The sequence below is a fragment of the Delphinapterus leucas genome, chromosome 14 (assembly GCF_059928025.1).
Source record: "Delphinapterus leucas isolate spDelLeu-1000000601 "Yukka" chromosome 14, BTC_Dleu_Yukka2, whole genome shotgun sequence".
In the NCBI taxonomy this organism is placed as follows: Eukaryota; Metazoa; Chordata; class Mammalia; order Artiodactyla; family Monodontidae; genus Delphinapterus; species Delphinapterus leucas.
This window is the reverse complement of record NC_143142.1, coordinates 21,386,170-21,405,752: the sequence shown is the minus strand read 5'-3', so window position 1 is coordinate 21,405,752 and position 19,583 is coordinate 21,386,170. Positions and strand designations below refer to the sequence as shown.

At 38.6% G+C, this 19,583-nt stretch overlaps 1 protein-coding gene across 4 annotated transcripts in view; it reads left to right on the top strand.

Annotated features, from left to right (window-relative positions):
- Positions 1 to 19,583, top strand: part of TTC28 (tetratricopeptide repeat domain 28) — a 655,470-nt gene that overhangs the window by 467,604 nt on the left and 168,283 nt on the right. The gene's annotated exons all lie outside the window — the stretch shown is intronic.

The following is a 19,583-nucleotide window of genomic DNA, read 5'->3' as shown; positions in this document are numbered from 1 at the left end:
TTTTTTCACATTCTTTTGGTAAATTGTATGTTCTTTCATCCCTTATTTGTGACAGATATTTTTTTCAGGATTTTTTTTGCCATTTAATTTCCTTTATGATGTTTGTGACATAAATAAATTTAAAATTTTTATTCAGTCATATCTTTTGATTTTATTCTTTGGGATTTCTATTGTTTCTAGGCTTAGAAAGCCCTTCCCTCTCAGAGATTAACTAATCTCCTATATCTTCTAGTTTTTTGTGTTTTATTTTTTATGTTTAACCTTTTTTAATCTATCTGATTTTAAAAAATTGTATATTTTTAACCAATTGTTCCATCTCCATTTACTTGATAATCCTTTATTTCTCCATTGATCTTATAAACCAGGAGTTTTAAAGAAGCCTCTAGCTAATTTGAAAAAATAAACTTGCACTTAAATATTTCTTATCATTAAAAATTTAACACAAATATGGACCATGGGCTAGAAGCAGGAAATGAGGTGGATGTTTAGAGAGCAACAAATATGCCAGGAGGTCTGGATTGTTAGGAGGGAGATAATAGTAAAAAAGAAGGTTGGCATCACAATTGTGAAAATCATTACTTGCCAACCCTAGGGGTTGGATTAGTAGGCATTGGGAAGTCATCAAAGGTTTTTAAGCAAAGGATGGCATAATCAGAGCTACACTTTAGGGAAATTAATGGAGTAGTAGATGGAGGGGGTAGAGGCTGGACGACCTGTTAAGAGGCTGTTAAAGCAATACAGGTGTGAGATAAAGAGGCCCAGGGTGCAAAAGGTCTGACGTAAGAACAGGGGTCTCAAAAGGCAGATGCCCAAGGGAGCCAGGCAGTACTGCAAATGAATGCACTGTGTTTGATGTGGGGAGTGGTGGAATCTATGAGAACTTGAAAACGCATACATGCAGTATATGACAGGGACAGCCATTATTCAGTTAGGTGGTTTTTCCTGTGTGAGAGAGAATATGAGTTGGTGTTGTCAGATCTGGGTTTGTTTTTTTTTTTCCCAAGGGAAGTTGAAAGCCTGGATTTTTGTATGAGATTTCCTAATTAAAAGAGAAACAAAAAAACACTGCGTGAACCAAATAAAGCATGTTTGCTGGCCACCAGGCCACCATGTGCTACATTAGACATACATACCTCAGTAAGATTTGCCCATCGTTGCCCATTACTGGATCTAGGGAAAGAAGGAGATTTAGAGGAATCAAGGTAACTTCAGAGGTGATATGGTCCAATGGTACAGGAGGCAGCACCCTATAGTGCAGCTCATTCTTAATAAGCTGGAGTGACTGGGCTTGAATCCTAGCACTTACTAATTAGATGGCCTTCGGCAGATCACTTTATCTCTCACCTGTGAAATGGGGATGATACTAGTATCTATCTCATAAGATTGAACACATGTAAAATATTTAGCCCAGTGCCTGACACAGAGCACTCAGGAGGTGATAATTATTATATTAAGTAGTTATTAGAATGAAGCCTGCAGTTAATTATTATATTAAGTAGTTATTAGAATGAATCCTGCAGTTAAGAGACTAGATTGTGGGGGATAGCTGGCTTGGGTTTGAATCCTTTGACACTTTTCAGCTGGGTGACCATGGGTGCATTACTTCACCTCTCCAGGCCTCATTAGTAAAATGGGGAATAACAATACCTACCTAATCCTGTTGCTTATGAAGGGCCAGCACAGTGGTCTAGTAGTAGCTAGATTTGTTGAGTCCTCCTGAAACTACTTAGGCATCTTAATGAGAAAAGCAATGCTTAGTATTCCACCCCGTTAATTAACTGATTATGATGATGCTCCCTTTTTTTTTTTTTTCCTTTTAAAATTCTCTTTTTGCCTTAGCTGTTCATCAGCAAGACTGTGTGGTTAAGGTTACAGATTGAACTTGCATCCGAAGTTACCCTCGTAGCTCTCCATTCCCTTAAATTGCCCTCACCTTTATCCCTGCTACTGTTGCTCTGGTTCAAGCCCTGTAACTTCTTCCACACTTTGTCACTCAACTCCTAACCTATCTCCCCTGCCTCCAGTCCTGCCCCTGCCACAGTCCATTCTTCACACTGCCCAGTGATCTTTCCCTATTGCAAAATCAGAATTAATTACTACTTTAGTTTTTGTTGTTGCTATGGTTTTGCTTGCTTTTCTGTGTGCCAGTCACTAACATAAGACTTTCCAACTAAACTAGAAAACTCCTTTCTAGAGTGCCAAGCATATCAGGTACTCTAAACCTTTTATTTTTTCTGGAGAAATCCTTCTTGCAGGCCTTTCTGTACTGCTCCAAACTTAACCCATTGCTCTGTAGGCCCCTGCACAGCTGCCCTCCCCTGTGATTCTGAGAATTCCCTTTGCCTCTTTCCTGTCTTGTAGCCTTTGTTTTCTAGATTGCATCTTCTTTTTCTGTTTATACCCATATGTTACCGGAGCACACCCTCATTAGTTCCCTGAGAAAAGATGCATGATAGGTAAAGTTTTTGAGACTTTAAATGTCTGAAAATTCTTTAATTCTGCTCTCAACCTTGACTGATAGTTTGGCTAGGAATAGAATTCTAGATTAGAATGATATTCTCCCAGAATTTTGACAGTATTTGATCCATTGTCTTTTAGCTTTTAATTGCTGTTGAGAAGCCCAGTGCTACTCTGATTCCTAATTATTTATTAGCAGATTTTTTTCTCTGGAATATTTCCTGTTCATAGTGGGCTTTTTTCCTTCCTTTTCATTGTCTAGGTCTCATATGTAAAATTTCTGGGAAATCTTCTTTCTTTCTTTCTTTTTTAATATTTATTTGTTTGGTTGCACTGGGTCTTAGTTGTGGCAGGAGGGCTCCTTAGTTGCGGCTCATGGGCTCCTTAGCTGCAGCATGCGAACTCTTAGTTTCAGCATGCGTGTGGGGTCTAGTTCTTACCCACTGCACCACCAGGGAAGTCCCCTGGGAAATTTTCTTAAAAATTTTTTTTTGACTGTTTATTCCTGTCCTTTTTCTTTGTTCTCCACGGCTAGAGCTTTATTAGTCAGATGTTAGGCTTCTTGGGTTGATCCTCTAATTGGATTATCTCTCCTTCTCCCTCTTTTCTGTTTCTTTGTTATTGTTTCAAATTCTACTTCCTGTGATGTAATATTCTTCTGCAATTTGTTCTAATTCATACACTTATTTTCTGCTGTCATTTAAAATTCTGGAGCCTTCTCTCTGAATGTTCCTCTGTGTGGTACTTTGTGTTCATGGCTGCAGTATGTTATGTCCCTGAAAATATTATTTTGAAAGGTTTTTTTTTTTCATCCTCTAATTGTATCTCTTCCCTCTTAATTTGTTTCTTTGTTTTGGTTGTTGTCTTTCATGTCAGAGATTTCCTCAAGTGTCTGGTAATCTTTGGCCAGCTGCGCACATTAGGAGTGAGGCACTAAGAACTGATGAGAGCCTCCGTATGGTTGGGTGGGTCTTCAATGCAAGTTGAAAAGACAGAGAATTTTTTTTCTTAATTTGGGGAATCCCCTCATGTTAGTATGTGCACATCTTTTCTTTGGACCAATTTCCCCAGAAACTTCTAGTCCGCTGCCAGAAGATATACATGTAGCTGCCAGCTTAGCAGAAACTGAGCAGAGCAAAGGGACTTGTAATGTGGAGAGGGGTGCTGGGTGAGGAGAATCTCTCCATTCAGAATGCAGACTTTTACTGATCTCCCGTGTTTTTAGTATAGTGTTTCACTTCTATCTTCATCTCTAAACATCTGCAGAAAGTAGGCTTCCATCTTTTGCCAGATTGGGGGAGCAGATCTAGGCTCTCATTGCTTCTTACATAAATTTATATCCCATCCTCTGTTTCAACCCTGCATCCCTTCCCCTGAACTTCAGAAGCCTCTGTGCGCAACTCCTGCTTCTTTCCAGCCTTCTGCAGCTGGACTTGGCGCTCCTCCTTGCAGGCAGTTTAGTTTCCGTTTTCCCTGTCCTACTAAATCAGTTACCACTCATCCATCTGCTTTCCATCCTCCAGAATTTGATGGATATCTGTCTTCTGCTGGCATCTTTCTCAATTTTTTTGTTTTTATGGGTTTGCAGGGTTTTTTATTCTTTCAGTCTTGTTTTACTGAGATTTCTGACAGAAGCTGAGAAACTTGGGGATTTCTATGTGTCCTAGTCACCCAGAGGTCTATTGCATCTACTTTTCCCAGTCTGCTTCCCAGACTGGGAGTGACTTTGCAGCAGATGCCTTGTCTCATTTGTCTTTATCTTCCCAGGGCCTAGGACATAGTAGGCTCTCAAATGTTTGTTGAATGAATGAGTGAATAAATAAATTTTAACTCTTCTTTGTTAATTTTTCAAAACATTCATTTTCTTGATGTCTCTGGAAGCAAAGTGCCTACAATGCCATTCTAGATTCTGCCATTGGATGAGGCCAGTCTCCTTTGAATGCAGCTGGTATTCACAGTATGCTCAAGTTACTTAGAATTCCTAGCAGGCATTGTTATATGGAGGATTTTATTAAGTATCCAATGATGAATATATCTCCCAGACTCTTATTACCAACCCCCTGAAGCACATCCTTGATGCCCCCAGCTGACTTAATCACCACATTGCTCTCAAGTACCCAACACATGTTTAAAGCACTATTCTGTTTTTTGCCTCTGATGGCACCCATGAGAAGTGTGAAGACCACTATTTATCTTGTTAGAAGATGTTAGAGGAAGCATCCCAGGGGGAAATGTAACTCACTTGGGCACATCTGGATGCTGCTGTAAAAGACGGGTAAATCCCTGACTGGAGCCTAGAGTGGTTGTGGATAGTGGCCTTTGCCTTTTATCACCGGTTCAGCAAGTTTAATTTTGTTACACTAAAAATTAGGTTAAAAAAATCCAAGTTCTGTCTTTTTGACAACTCACTGAATGCAAATCAAGGCTTTGTGTTTCTTTTAAATTAAATTCAAGTTGTCGCACTTTCACATTTATGAAAAACTATTTCTGGTAGATTAATGTTTTAGTACTGGCATTTGCCCACTTCTTTCCATTCTTTATTTTGCATCCCTTCTATACACAAGAGGTTAATCTTAACCCTTACTCTCACTTAGCGATTCCCTCTATTCCACATTTCTTTCTAGTTTTCTTAGATTCCAGGCACATAAGTAAGCACAGAATGAAGTGACTACCAGTAGAGTAACCTTAGAACCTGGAAAGCAAAACTTTATTTATCCTCCTGTTTTCTCCTTCATTTCCTCTTCTTCTGAACTATAAAAATTAGGTAAAATAAGCTTTAGGTGTAATAAAATATGATACAACATGTGCTTTATTTTGGGGAAAATGTGCTGCTACTTCCTTGGGCAGAAGCCAGAGCAGGAAAAGGCTGTATTCCACCCCCATCTGGAAGGGGGCATCGACAGACGTGTCATCACTCACCACTTCATCTTCTCCTTCCCACTGCTTTTGCTCTTTAACGGTGACCGAATCATCACCTCCCCTTTCACCATTTACTATGAGCAAGGTAAACCAATCCATTCTAATCCCAGATTTTTTCAGAAAGAGGCTTCTGAGGTTTCCATAAAACTATACAACTTACAGCGGTTTCTATTTAATACCATAATACTTTGAATGGAACCTTCTGGAAATAGACCCTGCCATTCGAAAAATTGGGCTAATTCTTTTTTCCTGTTCTTTCTTTCTCCCAGCACACATACATTATTACTAAGGCACATTTAAACGGTCCTGCCTGAACTCATAGCCCAATATCACTGTTGAAAACCATCTCTGTCCCTAAATGGAATAAACTTAAACCTGAATCATAACACATCTTTCGAATGCCTGTAATTGCAGACATTTGGGAGCAGCTTTCTGGGATTTTTCAGGCATGCCAGACACATTAACCAGTCCTAGACTTGGCACATTCCTAAACTTTTCATTTCGTATCTCAGCATTTATATATAATCCTGAGGATAATATTAATCAAATAAAATACATCCCTTTTGAGACTCAAAGGTTGGTTGGCAAACTTGAAGCCATCCAGAGGTAGTTTTTATATCTAGGAGGTAGAGAGTAAAACATTATTTTACTCAGAAAACAACAATGTAGGCTAATTGTTGCAGGTTATTTTTTTCCTTTGGTTCTGGAAAAATTCTGAGTCTGTATCCAGTTTGTGATAGAATTTGACAATAGCCATTTTTATTAAATATTGCAAATTAGAAACACCTGCCTGCTAAGCTGTTCTAAGCACCTAATTGTGAACAGCAATAATAACTAGTCCCTTTCAGAGCAAGTGCTCTTGCCGTTTTCCTCATTTATTGTCTGAGATTTCTGGAGGAGGAAGTGCCGTATGATGGAAATATTCAGATTTGCGTCAGGTAAGCCTACGTTTAAACCCCAACCTTGTCATTTTATTAGTTACCTTGACTTTGGAGCAATTGCTTAATGTGGCCTGTTTCCTCATCTGCAAAATAAAGGTAAAAATTCCTACCTCTGAGAGGTCTGGTGGGGATTTGGGATGATGTAAATAAGGCACCTGATATATCATAATTTATTGACTCTGAAATACACATTTTTTCGTGTTTTAGTATCTCTGAAATCAGGATGATTTAAAAAAATTGTTTTTTAATTTTATTGTGGTATGGTTGATTTACGTTGTTAATTTCTGCTGTATAGCAAAGTGACTCAGTTATACGTATATATATTCTTTTTCATATTCTTTTCCATTATGGTTTATCATAGGATATTGAATATAGTTCCCTGTGCGATACAGTAGGACCTTGTTGTTTATTCATCCTATATATAATAGTTTGCATCTGCTAATCCCAAACTCCCAATCCTTCCCTTCCCCACTCTCCTTGGCAACCACAAGTCTGTTCTCTATCTGTGAGTCTGTTTCTGTTCTGTAGATATGTTCATTTGTGTTGTATTTTAGATTCCACATATAAGTGATATCATGTGGTATTTGTCTTTCTCTTTCTGACTTACTTCGCTTAGTATGATAATCTTTAGGATGATTTTACAATCAATAAGAAAGCGTTCTCTCATTGTTTAATTGTAACGTTTTGGTCCCTTTATTTGTGGTACATATTGTAAAGTGCTTCTTAAATTGATGGCAACTTTGATTTGATGAAATGTGGGATGCCTGGCTCTCAATGAATAATAATCACACTTATTATTGTGATATATTTTTTCTAAGAAATATTTCAATGGCTTCCAGATTAAATTCCTAGACTCCAATTGGGGGTACCATTATAATCATTCTTAGGAAAAATAGTATTATAATAAAAATAATAGTTGCTCCTGTTTAATCATTTCATGTCTCATGTGAACAATTTAAAGGGAGAAGATTTCATAAGACTTAGCATGAATGTGACTGATTAGATGAGCAGCAGCAGGTAGAAGAACAAGGACAGAGATGAAGGACTGTGAGTTCTGGGTATACAGACAACAAAGTGGCAGCTGAGAAACACCTGTGTCTATGGACCTCCTATTCTTAGAGCTGTAGGAAAGTTTTAGTGCATCAGAATTTTGCTTAAATAGAACTAGAGGTTGAGGTATTGGTACTGCACACTCATTCTGGCATTCTTACCTTGGAGGATGGAGTTTTCTTCTTTTATATCCTTGTGCAGACTGAAAGTCCCATGACTGTCAGTTTGGTTTGTTCTTCAAGTGTTTGCTGTGTGTCTGCTATGTGCCAGGCATTATGATAGACTCTGAAGTTTCAGAGACGAATAAGACAACTCCTGGCTTCAAGAAGGCCCAGTCTGACCTATTGCATGCTGTGTTCCTCTTCCCTTCACCCATATCCTGTATCTTTTCTTATTGCTTTAAATAGAAAATATATGAATCATGTCTTTTTGCTTTAGAACATAGTTCCTTTAACACTTTAGTACATTTTCTGATATTCACTTTTATCCAAACAAGCATACCACTGAAAAACAAATTTAATAACTAATAGGATGAAGAATTTGGTCACAGTTGTAATTAAAAATTTTATCTATCAGTGTAACCTGTATTTAATCCAAACCTATCAGTTTGGATATTTTTATAATAAGCTAATATTTTAAAATGTAATTTAGGATCTTAATTAAAATTTTAGTTTTTCTTCAGTGAACTTATTGTGTTCCTTTTTTTAGATCTTGGTGTGATATCTTCTTTCTTTGGGGATTCCCAAAAAGGAATGTTTATGTGCTTGCATGCCCAAATAATTTCTGTGCCAAAGGAACAGTGACAAATGTCACACAAGGGAAATGACATTTTCAGGTTTTTAAATTAATATAATGAGAGAGAGGAAGGCAGGCACTAATTTAGTACATTTAAATTTTAAATAAATGTGCAAAACAGGTTAAATTAATGTAAATATATGACTTTAAAATTACTTAATTTACTCAATTTTATTGGTATTTAGTATCTATAATAACAGCTAGCAGTAATTACTTGTAATGTGCCAGGCACAATTCTAAGCTCTTTAAGTATATGCTTAAAACCATCCCAAGAGATAGATATCATTACCTCCACTTTATAGATAAGGAAACAAGGACAAAGAGTCAGGAAGATGGCCAGCAGAGACAGAATTTAAACCTAGACAGTTCTAGTCGCTGTATTACCCTGGAATTACTAAGTTCATTATTATTCAGGAGACAGAATCAGTAGCTGTTAGAAAAGTTACTAAAGTTTTACTGAAGTTATTAAAGTTTGCCACTGAATTTGTCACTAAATAGCTGGCTTGGATTTTAGAGGGAAGAGCAGTATGTATTTAAAATATATTACAAACCTCATCTGTTAACATCGTCACATAACTTTAAAGATAATATTTATTATTTAAAATAACACTGTCAGAAATTAATTCTAAGTGGTTTTCTCATATAAATAATTGGCATTAAAGTGAAGATTATTAAATAAAAACTAGTATAATTATAATTTCACAAGTCTAATAAAGCTGGTCTTGGGTGGCTGCTGAATATGAGGGCCAAAAGAAAGGAAAAAGTCAATGCTAACGCTGAGCTTTTAACTAGTTGTTGGAAGAAATAGTGATAACGTTCACTTCTTTCATTAATCATGGAAATCACAAGGCAGACTTAGGAAAGGCAGTGAGGGCTTGAGTTTGAGGTGACTGTGAGATGGTGTGATGGAATGCGGGCAAAGCACAGTGAGGAGGGTAAGAGCTGGGGGCCTGAAGATTTGGGCTCTAGTCCTGCCTTTGCTGGTCATTAGCAGGTTGACCTGCTGCCAAGGTACTTGACATCTCTTGGTCTTAGTTTCTGTATCTAAAGACATTGAGAAGTAACATTGGTAAGTGGTTTTCAAACGTGCAGGGTGCCATAGATTCTCCCAAGGGTGCTGGGGAGAAAAGTGCATCCTAGTCTAAGTAACCTCAACAACAACACTTTTAATCACGTAAATCACATGTATTTTTAATATATTTTTAAAAATAAATTAATTTTTAAAATTTTTGGCTGTGTTGGGTCTTTGTTGCTGCCCGCAGGCTTTTCTCTAGTTGCCTTGAGTGGAGGCTACTCTTCGTTGTGGTGCGCGGGCTTCTCATTGGGTGGCTTCTCTTGTTGCAGAGCACGGGCTCTAGGCGCGTGGGCTTCAGTAGTTATGGCGCACGGGCTTAGTTGCTCCTCGGCATGTGGGATCTTCCTGGACCAGGGTTCGAACCCGTGTCCCCTGCATTGGCAGGTGGATTCTTAACCACTGCGCCACCAGGGAAGCCCTGTATTTTTAATTTGATTTAAACAAAGCTTGAAAACCAGTGAAATTAGGTGATCTATAAGGCCTCTTCCAGCTCTAAAATCCTCTGTCTCTTATTCTGAAATCTGAGTTTGGAATCATCCAACAGGGATAGAATTTGAATCTGCCAGGCTGAGTGAAAGTACAGAGAGCTGAGATTGTGGACCATTTATTCCTAAACAGTTAGAAGCCATGAATTTCAGAAACCCTCAGCCTGCATTAGGGCCTGTTCTTTAAAGTGGGAGGGCCATAATGATATTCCTTCATGGATGGTGGCAGAAGTTCTCAGTTGTTTCTTAATTTCCTAACATCTTTCCAGGATCCTTGAGGACTCCTTTCCACCCAATTAAAAGATTTCTTGTTTAAATTGTTATCTGCTTGTCCTAGCAAATAAGCTGTCCTTTTCTTGGGTTTTCTTCCTTCCAAGAAATGTCTCTTCTGCCTCTTGTATTTGTACTTGAACACATATGTGTTTTCCATCTTTCTTTCTCTCCACATTTCTCCATTATATCCTGCTCAGCCAAAGCCAGATTTTATGATTCGATCTTCAAAGGGTGATTGACTACATTCCAACTCCCTACAAAACGATGTTTTATAGTCTACTAAAATTCAGGTTGGCTGGCAAGTGTGGAATGGAATAGTTTTGACTGGACTAAAACAGCACTACGGTAGAATGTCTCTTAACCCAGGTCAAATTATTGCATAAGAAACTTGAGTGAGTTATGTCGTAAAAAACTAATTTGAAACTAAGTTATCTGCCTGTCACTCCCCCAAATAAAACTGAAGATGTAGGTGAAACTGAGAGTGGGAAATAACTTTCCAAAAATCATCTTAATTGATTATTTCAAGTGAGTGAGAGAATTTATCCCCAATCACACTCAACTCCCTAATAGGACTACCAAGACTCTAAGATTATTACTTGGTCATCATCTTGTGGCCAAAGAGCTATGTAGAATGGAGTTCTTTATAAAAATCTCTCTAAAGGGATAGCACATGGCTGCAGTGGAAGGTGTTAAGTTGTAAAGGAGGGAGGAGAATCCTTAAGTGGCCTGGAAGAGATGTTAGGGAGGAACATCTTCTTTCCTCTGTCGTTCAGCATCAACCTCATCATTTGCAGTCCTTCATGAGGAAGTAGCACACACTCTTGCATTGGCTGCAACTTGGCAGTTACAGCACATAGCACAGATGCCTGTTGTACTGAATCAAGTTTACATGGAGCATCAAGTTAAAAAAATGAATTCATTATAAATTCTCGCAGTTTTTATGGTATAATTAAAATGTGTAACAGGATACCTTTGGGAAACTAAATGCAGTTTTACTATTTATAGAGCCAGCAGAGGTAGTGTTTCTTGCCAACTTTCATATCTTATGACCTATAAATTGCTCTTAATAGCTAATCTGTCATCCCGGCTTCTCAAACAAGAAAGCTTGTTTCCTTATTAATCTGTTAATTTGCATCTGCAAAGGACATTTACAAATACTTGGTTTGAAAACATTGCTGTATTAATGCTGGGCATTATAAGTAATTTATCACCTGTGATAGCAACTCTTAGGTCTAGGTAATAGATCTTTCTGACATTGTATTATTCTTCCAACCCTAATATAGTTTTGATAAAAATAATTATTGTGAAAGCTCCTCTGGCCCCACAGTATTAGGAAAAGCTGACAGGTTACCTATGGAGAAGCTATAACTGTCACTAACTTCTCTCTAAGCTCATAGTAATAGATTCAAACCAACTATTCCAACTATGGTATAGTAATATGGTAGAAAGAATTCAGATGTACACAAATCACTGTCTTACTTTTTAGTAACAACTGCAGAATATTCCTCCAACGCTAAGTTTAGGAATTGGGACAAACTGGTTAGACTGATTATCATAAACCCAACACCAGTTATTGAGCATGTACAGCATGAAATGATTGAAGACTACTAAAGACCATGTAATTAAAAATTTCCCTGTTTATGTGGTATTTAAATCTTTTCTTCAGGCTGTGGCTGTGAGTTCACAATTCTTAGAGATCCCATTTCAGGAGCTTTCTCCCTACCAAGAGCCTTAACATTTAACTGTTTTTTGTTTTTGTTTTGCTGATTTGTTTTTTCTCTATTGTAATCCAAGAAGGATTTGTGGGAGCAGGAAACAAAACAGCAAAGGGAAGAAATCAGAGTAATGAGAGGATTAGGATCATATCATATGCTGAAGCCAGGGTAGAGTTTGAACATATTATGGGATTCTATCTGGCTGTTAAAAGGAGGCTCTGTATTAAATCATAAGCTTCCTGGTGACTCAAACAAAAAGGTAAACATGACCACTTATATGATTCACATTTTTCTTAAGATAAAACCATAGCAGCTGCATTGAAATCTGAAAGAAATTTTTCCACTGGTCCTTATAAAGATGACATCAGGTGGAATCATGGACAATGTCCTCAACAATATAGATTATACATTTTTTGGATTATTTTTATACAGTTGTTTTTGTGTGGCTATTGAGTAAGCAACTCTAGACATTCATGACTATCATTTAACTTTTCATACAGAATTACTTTATCAACTCAGTTGCTGACTAAGGAAAGATTTTTCAGGCTATAGTACACTCATTAAATAGGGAATGAATGTTATTTAAGACTGTAGGAAGTGTATAGACCTCACAGAACATGATTCAGTCTTCTGTTTCTACAGGTTTGTATTTGGGTGGCTATTGATTCCCGCTAAATAGATCTGCAATGTGGGTAAATTACTACCAGGTAGACCCTTGTATCTGGGTTAATACAGATTTTTAAAGATTAGCTAAGTTTCTGGTTTTAGTACCTAATTCTCCTCAAATTTAGTTTTTCTATAAAAATGACTAAAATTTCATCACCCAGAAACCTATGGTAATTCAAATAATTGAACCACTAGATAGTGTTAACTATAACTATAGTGACTGGAGCATGAAAATTATTAATTTATGCTCAGTATTGTACTGGTCAGGCTAGGCCAGGTTATGCTGCAATAATAGTAAATTCCCAAATCTTAGTGGCTTATTTCTTGTGCCCGCTGTGTATTCATTACAGGTCAGCCAGGGCCCACATTGCTGATTGTCACTTAAATTTCAATTTTGATGGAGCAGTGTGTAGCAAAGAGAAGAGAAAACGTGGTGAAGTACGCACTGGTTCTTAAAGCTTTACATGGATGTGATCACATTTATTGGCCAAAGAAGGTCACGTAGCCACTCACACCTGACTTCATGCAGTCAGTGATGTGCAGTCTTACCTGCTTCGAAACAGAGATGCCAGCATATTTGTGAATATCCCTAAAGCCTACCCTAATATCATTAGTGCTTAACATTGACCTTACTGTATTCTAATTAGTTGTTATTTTAGTTAAGCATTTTGTTGTTGTCATTACTACCAGTCTCCCTCCTTTTCAGCTACTTCATGGATATACATGAAAGTATAAATCTGATCTTGTCAGTCCCCTGCATAAACCTGTGGCTGTTATTGCTCCCTGGGTGGATTGTAAATTCTTCAATAGAGGATAAACTGTATGTAGTTAAATGAGCACGAGAGCTAGAGTCTGATGTCTGTGGACCTGAACCCTGGCTTTGCTATCAGTGCTATCAATTGTGTATTCTTAGGCATGTCATTTTATCTCTTTGAGTCTAGCGTTATCTCACAAATGAATTTAATAATAACAACACACAATTAAAAGGATTGTTATTAATGATTAAATGAAACAACATACATGGAAAATGTGTTAGATTTTACAAATTGATGGACAGACAGAATTCATCCAAACCCGCCTTTCCAGACTCCCCTCCAACCACTATCCCCACTCCCAGGTCTAACCAGCTTCTTGGTCTCTAATCATTACACACTCTGTCATACTTCATGCCTTTGCTTGTGCTGTTTCCATTTCCTAGAATTACCCACTCCCCCAACGAGGAAGACTCCCAATTTATTTATTAATTTTTAACTAACAGACTTCATTTTTAGAGCAGTTTTAGATTTACAGAAAATTGAGCAGCTAGTACAGAGTTCCCACATTCCCTTTCTCTTCCCCATTCAGTTTCCCCTCTTAGTAACATCTTGTATCAGTGTGGTACATTTGTTACAATTGAGAAACCAATATTGATATAATATTGTTAACTAAAGTTCATAGTTTACACTAGGGTTCACTGTTCGTGTTGTACAGCCTGTGGGTTTTGACAAATGTATGATGCCCTATATTCATGATTATAGTGTCATGCAGAATAGTTTCACTGCCCTAAAAATCCCCTGTGGTCCATCCTTTTCGCCTGCTGAAACCACTGATCTTTTTGCTTTCTCTATAGTTTTGCCTTTTCCAGAGTGTCATGTAGTTGAGATCATACAGTGTGTAGCCTTTTTTTTTTTTTTTTTTTTTTTGTGGTCTCTCCCGTTGCGGAGCACAGGCTCCGGATGCGCAGGCTCAGCGGCCATGGCTCACGGGCCCAGCCGCTCCGCGGCACGTGGGATCTTCCCAGACCGGGGCACGAACCCGTGTCCCTCGCATCGGCAGGTGGACTCTCAACCACTGCGCCACCAGGGAAGCCCTTAAGACTGGATTCTTTCATTAAAGAATATACATTTAGGGTTTCCTTCATATCTCTTTGTGCCTTGGTAGATCATTTCCTTTTAGTGCTGAATAATATTCTATTGTAAGGATGTATCAAATTTTATTTATCCATTCACCTATTGAAAGACATCTTGGTTGCTTCCAGTTTTTAACAATTGTGAATAAAGGTGTTACAAACATTCACGTGCAGGTTTTTGTGTGGATGTAAGTGTTCATTTCATTAAGGTAAATAACGCAGGAGCATGATTGCTGGATCCTATGCTATGAGTAGGTTTGTAGGAAACTGCCCAACCATCTTCCAAAGTGGCTGTCCCATTTTGCATTCCTATTAGCAATGAATGAGAATTCCTATTGCTCCACATCTTCACCAGGATTTGATATTGTCAGTTGTCTTAGATTTTCACCATTCTGATAGATGTGTAGTGGTATCTCATTGTTGTTTTAACTTGCAGTTCCCTGATGACATATGATGTGGAGCATCTTTTCATATGCTTCTTTGCCACCTATATACAGTCGGCCCTCCATATTTATGGGTTCTGCATCCACAGATTCAACAAACCACATATCAAAAATATTTGAAAAAATTCCAGAAAGTTCCAAAAAGCAAAATTTGAATTTGCCATGTACCAACAACTACTTACATTGTATTTACATTGCATTAGGCATTATAAGTCATCTAGAGATGATTTAAAGAATATGGGATGATGTGCATAGGTTATATGCAAATACCATGCCATTTTACATAAGGGACTTGAGCATTTGCAGATTTTGGTATCCATGGGGGTTCCTGGAACCAATCCCTTGCAGATACTGAGGGAAAACTGTATCTTCTTTGGTGAGGTATCTGTTCAGGTCTTTTGTCCATTTTAAAGTTGGGTTGTTTTCTTGTTGAGTTTTAATTTTTTTTGTTTTTTGTTTTTGTATATTTTGGATACAAGTCCTTTGTCAGATAGGTATTTTGCAAATATCTTCTCCCAGTCTGTAGCTTGTCTTTTCATTCTGTTCATGGTATCTCTTGCAGGGCACAGTTTTTAATTTTAATGAAGTCCAACATAGCAATTCTTTCTTTCATGGGTCATGCCTTTGGTGTTTTATCTAAAAATTCATTTCCAAACCCTAGGTCCCCTAGAATTTCTCTTATCTTCTAGGAGTTTTATAGTTTTGCATTTTACATTTAGGTCTATGATCCATTTTGAGTCAATTTGTATGAAAAGTGTAAAGTCTGTGTCTAGATTCACTTTCTTTGCATGTGGATGTCCAGTTGTTCTAGCACCATTTTTTGAAAAGGCTGTCCTTTCTCCACTGAATTACCTTTGTTGCTTTGTCAAAAATTAGTTGACTCTGTTTGTGTCTAGAGAATTTTCTTGAGTACATGAATGAATGAACAAATGAACCAAACAACAGGCCCCAAAACACTCTAATATTCGTGTAACCTTTGACCACTTAAAGTGCTTTTACCAACACTATGTGTTGGATATACCAATGATTGCAAAATGCCCCGGAGTAAAGGGTGAATTTTCTTATGTCTACACTTGCAGAAAAGTAATACGAGTAATATGCTTTAGCGTATGAAAATAATGACCCTTCCTGCCATCAGTGGGGCACGCTTCTTGTGTCGTTTTTTTAGTTGTGGTGACATTTCTGGTCATCTTCTGCCACATCTTTGAAATGAATAAAGCTAAGTTAGGGTAGGAAGAGAAATAAAGATCTAAAATTTTTGAGCATCTTCTGTGAGCCTTGAAATGGGCTCTTTACAAGTTCTATCTTATTTAGTACTCATCAGAGCACTGTGAGATATTAATATTCCCATTTACAGATGAGGAAACTGAGGCTCAGAGATGTTGCAGAACTTGTGTAGTATCACACAGTTTGTCCTTTGAACCCATGCATGCCTGATTCCAGAGTCTGCCCCGATTCTTCTATATCCCTCTGCCTCTTGGGTTGCAGGTGGTTAACCCAGTACCTTGGGTTCGTGGGCACTGAACTGGCAAGGAATACAAGGTGCATGTGGATTTGGACAGTGAAGATGGAAAACTGTATTTCCGGTACTAGCTGTGGGTGCATTTCCCATTTTCTTAAAACTACATGCAATTAGTCAATCAGCAGTTATATCAGATATTCTCTATATGTGCATTTAATCATCCCACAAAATATAACCCTTATAAAATACACACAATAAAGGGAAAAACATGCTAGTTGTGAGGAACACGTTTAATTTTGCAAAATAATGTTTAATGGTAGTATCATCAATGTGGTTTTTTGGGTAGTTTAAGCTTTCTCTATTTCATGTCTCAAACTGAAAGTCCTTAAAGGTGGTTTGAAAAAATATGAGCAAATTTCCTTCTCCAGCTCCATGTCCCACGAAACTGACTCATCAGGTGCAGTTCTTCTGCAAATATTTGGGGCACAGAGCAAGGGGTAATGACTCCTGTGTGCTAAGTCTGCAGCTGGAAATCATGCTTTGGCAAGAACATGAGTAATTTATATCTTGTAAACAGAGAAAAGTATTGTCTTATTCCAGCCAGAGGGTTTGTTAGCATAACTGTTTGTGTGCATTTTGGTATTCAAATACAGATGTTCCAAAACGTTTCCCCTGTGGGAAGCAGCTGCTGCTATTCTAGCACAAAAATCTCAAAGAGATTAGTATACAAAGACAGTGTGAACCTTAGTGGCAAGCGCAGCATCCGCTTGAGGTGGGGCCTGTGTTTCCCTGTAGATAGTGGGTCTTCAGATTCTCCTTAACAGCCTGAAACCATGTTTCAGATCTAAGCTTATTCCACAGGAACAGGAACAAAGACAAATGATTAATTTGTAATTCACTTAGCTGATAAATATGATCACATGTTATTTGCCCAGCAGCTGTAAAACACTGGACTTCATGTCCTGTGGCAACTGATACAGGAATATAGATGTTTGGTTGTAATGACTGATGTTTTTGGTGCCGTTACTAGCTTCTGCTTGGTAACAGCGCTCAGCCCAGATGGCCTGCAGTCATAAAACACCCATCCACACCTTAGTGATGCATTTACAGAGAACTTTACAGTTTACTCAGGGCATTCACTTGCACTGCCTCATATGATCCCATCCTAACCTTGGAAAGTACATATGCTGTCATTATCAGAACGGTTTACATATAAAGAAAATACAGGTGAAGAAGTGACATGACTTATCAGGGTTACACAGCCAGGGCCTCTGACTCTAAATTCTATTCCATTCTTATACTACATCAAGCTGCCTTTCTAATTTCAGAGGCTATGATGTGTGCTTCATAAACTATATTGACCTTTCTAGAGTTGCCGGTTTCCAGGACACCTGCGTGAAGAGTCCCAGCCTGATAGCGCTGCCTGTAACTGGAAGGTGCCAGGGAAGAGCTAATGCAATAGTCCTTCCCTCTTTCCTCACAGCCCTAAAGGGGAAATGCCCCAATACTCTCTTTCCTTATTTTGGGAGAGCTTCAGCAAATGAGCTCCTATGTCTCCCTGGCATTTACAGAAATGAAGAACCAGAAGCAGAAGATCCCTGGGCTGTCATTTGGAGTTGCCACATACCACAAGTTTCTAAGAACAGTGATGCCTGGGATGCTGTGCCTGCCCCAGACCTTATTAATCTATTCCCTGCAGTGTTCAAGGGCTCATTGCCTCCAACCAGATCTACTATTTGGAATTATCTAGTGAATTATTTATGGTTTACACATTTGACAGAGGCTCATGGCTAAGTTTGAAAACACTCAGTTCCTGGGACCTAGAAACCTCTGTCTGGAAAACCAAGGCTCAGAGAAGTTAAGTTTCTGAAGGTCCCAGGGCTAGTAAACATCAGTGCAGTTTTGAACCAAGGGTGTCTGATTCTAAGTCACACTAGCTCCATAGTGAGAGAGCCATGTCTTCTACTTTGAGGGCAGCAAAGATTTGCAGGTGGGAGGGTTTGTGGACTGTGTCCTGCTCTCTAGCCTGGCTTGGGCACAGAAGGACCTCAGAGAGTAAGGAGGGGAGGCCCAATTACAGAATGAAAGGAAAGAGACTGAGTCCCCCGTCCTGTAGCAAAGGAGGAAAGGAGATTGTCGGGTGTGGGGAGGGGAGTTGTGAGCAGTAGAAAGGCCTGTGTGCACTGTGCCAACAAGAAGTCTTAACTTCTGATCCTGAAGAGGTTCCCGAAGTAGGAACCTGAGGCCAGTACACATCCAAGTGGCATGCTCTTGAGTGACATCATTGCTGCATCTGCCAGAATCACATTGCTACAGGATTGTGATTTTCATGGAATTGTTTCTGCTCTCCACCACTCAGAAAAAAAAACAACCCCCAAAAGTACATTTCTAAGCGTTTATTTCCTCTCTATTTTCCTCAAGCTTTTTGTTGGAACATCTGTGAAATGATAAAAGCAACTTAAAACTATATGGAACCTTTTGCAGATACACAGTTTGCAAGCAGCTTTGTAAAGATGGTCAGTCTCAGTCATTTTGATCAAAACGGCTATTTCGCAGGCAAAGAAATAAGGTAGAAAATCACTCAACTATGAAATATTAATAAAAGTGTTCTGAAGTGCATATAGAACACATCTGATAAAGAAATACCCTTACTCCAGGCGGGATGGCCTTCCCTTGTTGTTATTCCCTAGCCTGGAGGCCCTGGTGAAGATCACTTGCCTACTTGTGACAGAGTTTACCCTTTGTTCTGCCAGGATCACGTATTCATGGTACGAAGAGGGAGCATCATGAAGAAAGGGGGCTACGTGGCTCTAGCTGTAGGCACTGTGTGGAGGAAGGGAAGGATAGGCAAGTTGTTGAATGAAAAGAAGCGCAGGAGAGCTCGGTGTAACTTCCCTTTTATGCCTCTGCAAAGGAGTTAGAAACTAAAGACGAGAATCTAAGACTATCTGCACTTGGTAAGATTCTAGAACCCGTGTAACATCTCCTTTGTTAATTTTGTTTCCCTTTGGTTCACTATGCCAATATAGAGTCATTTTCATTAAAACTTTTAAGACAAAAAGGGCTCATGTTCTTTTCTTTAGACAAGAACTACTTGAGTGGCAAGCAGTGTGAGGGGACTAGGAAGATAGCATCTTTCTGCACAGAGGCTGGGGTCAGAAGAGAGAGCCTCTAGGCAAGAAAAGCAAAGCTTGAAGAGCAATGTGAGCCTAAAAAGGGGTGGTGAGGCCCTGTGGGGACTACCACATTCAGAGATGTAGTTGTAACTCCCGTTATTTTCCTCTGGGGCTCATCTAATCCAAGCCTTCCACAGTAACCAGCACTGATGAAGTCACATTGAGTTAACAAAGATAAGAGAACAGGACCCTCCATTGGTCCTGGGTCACAAAATTATCAATCATCAATCTAAAGATC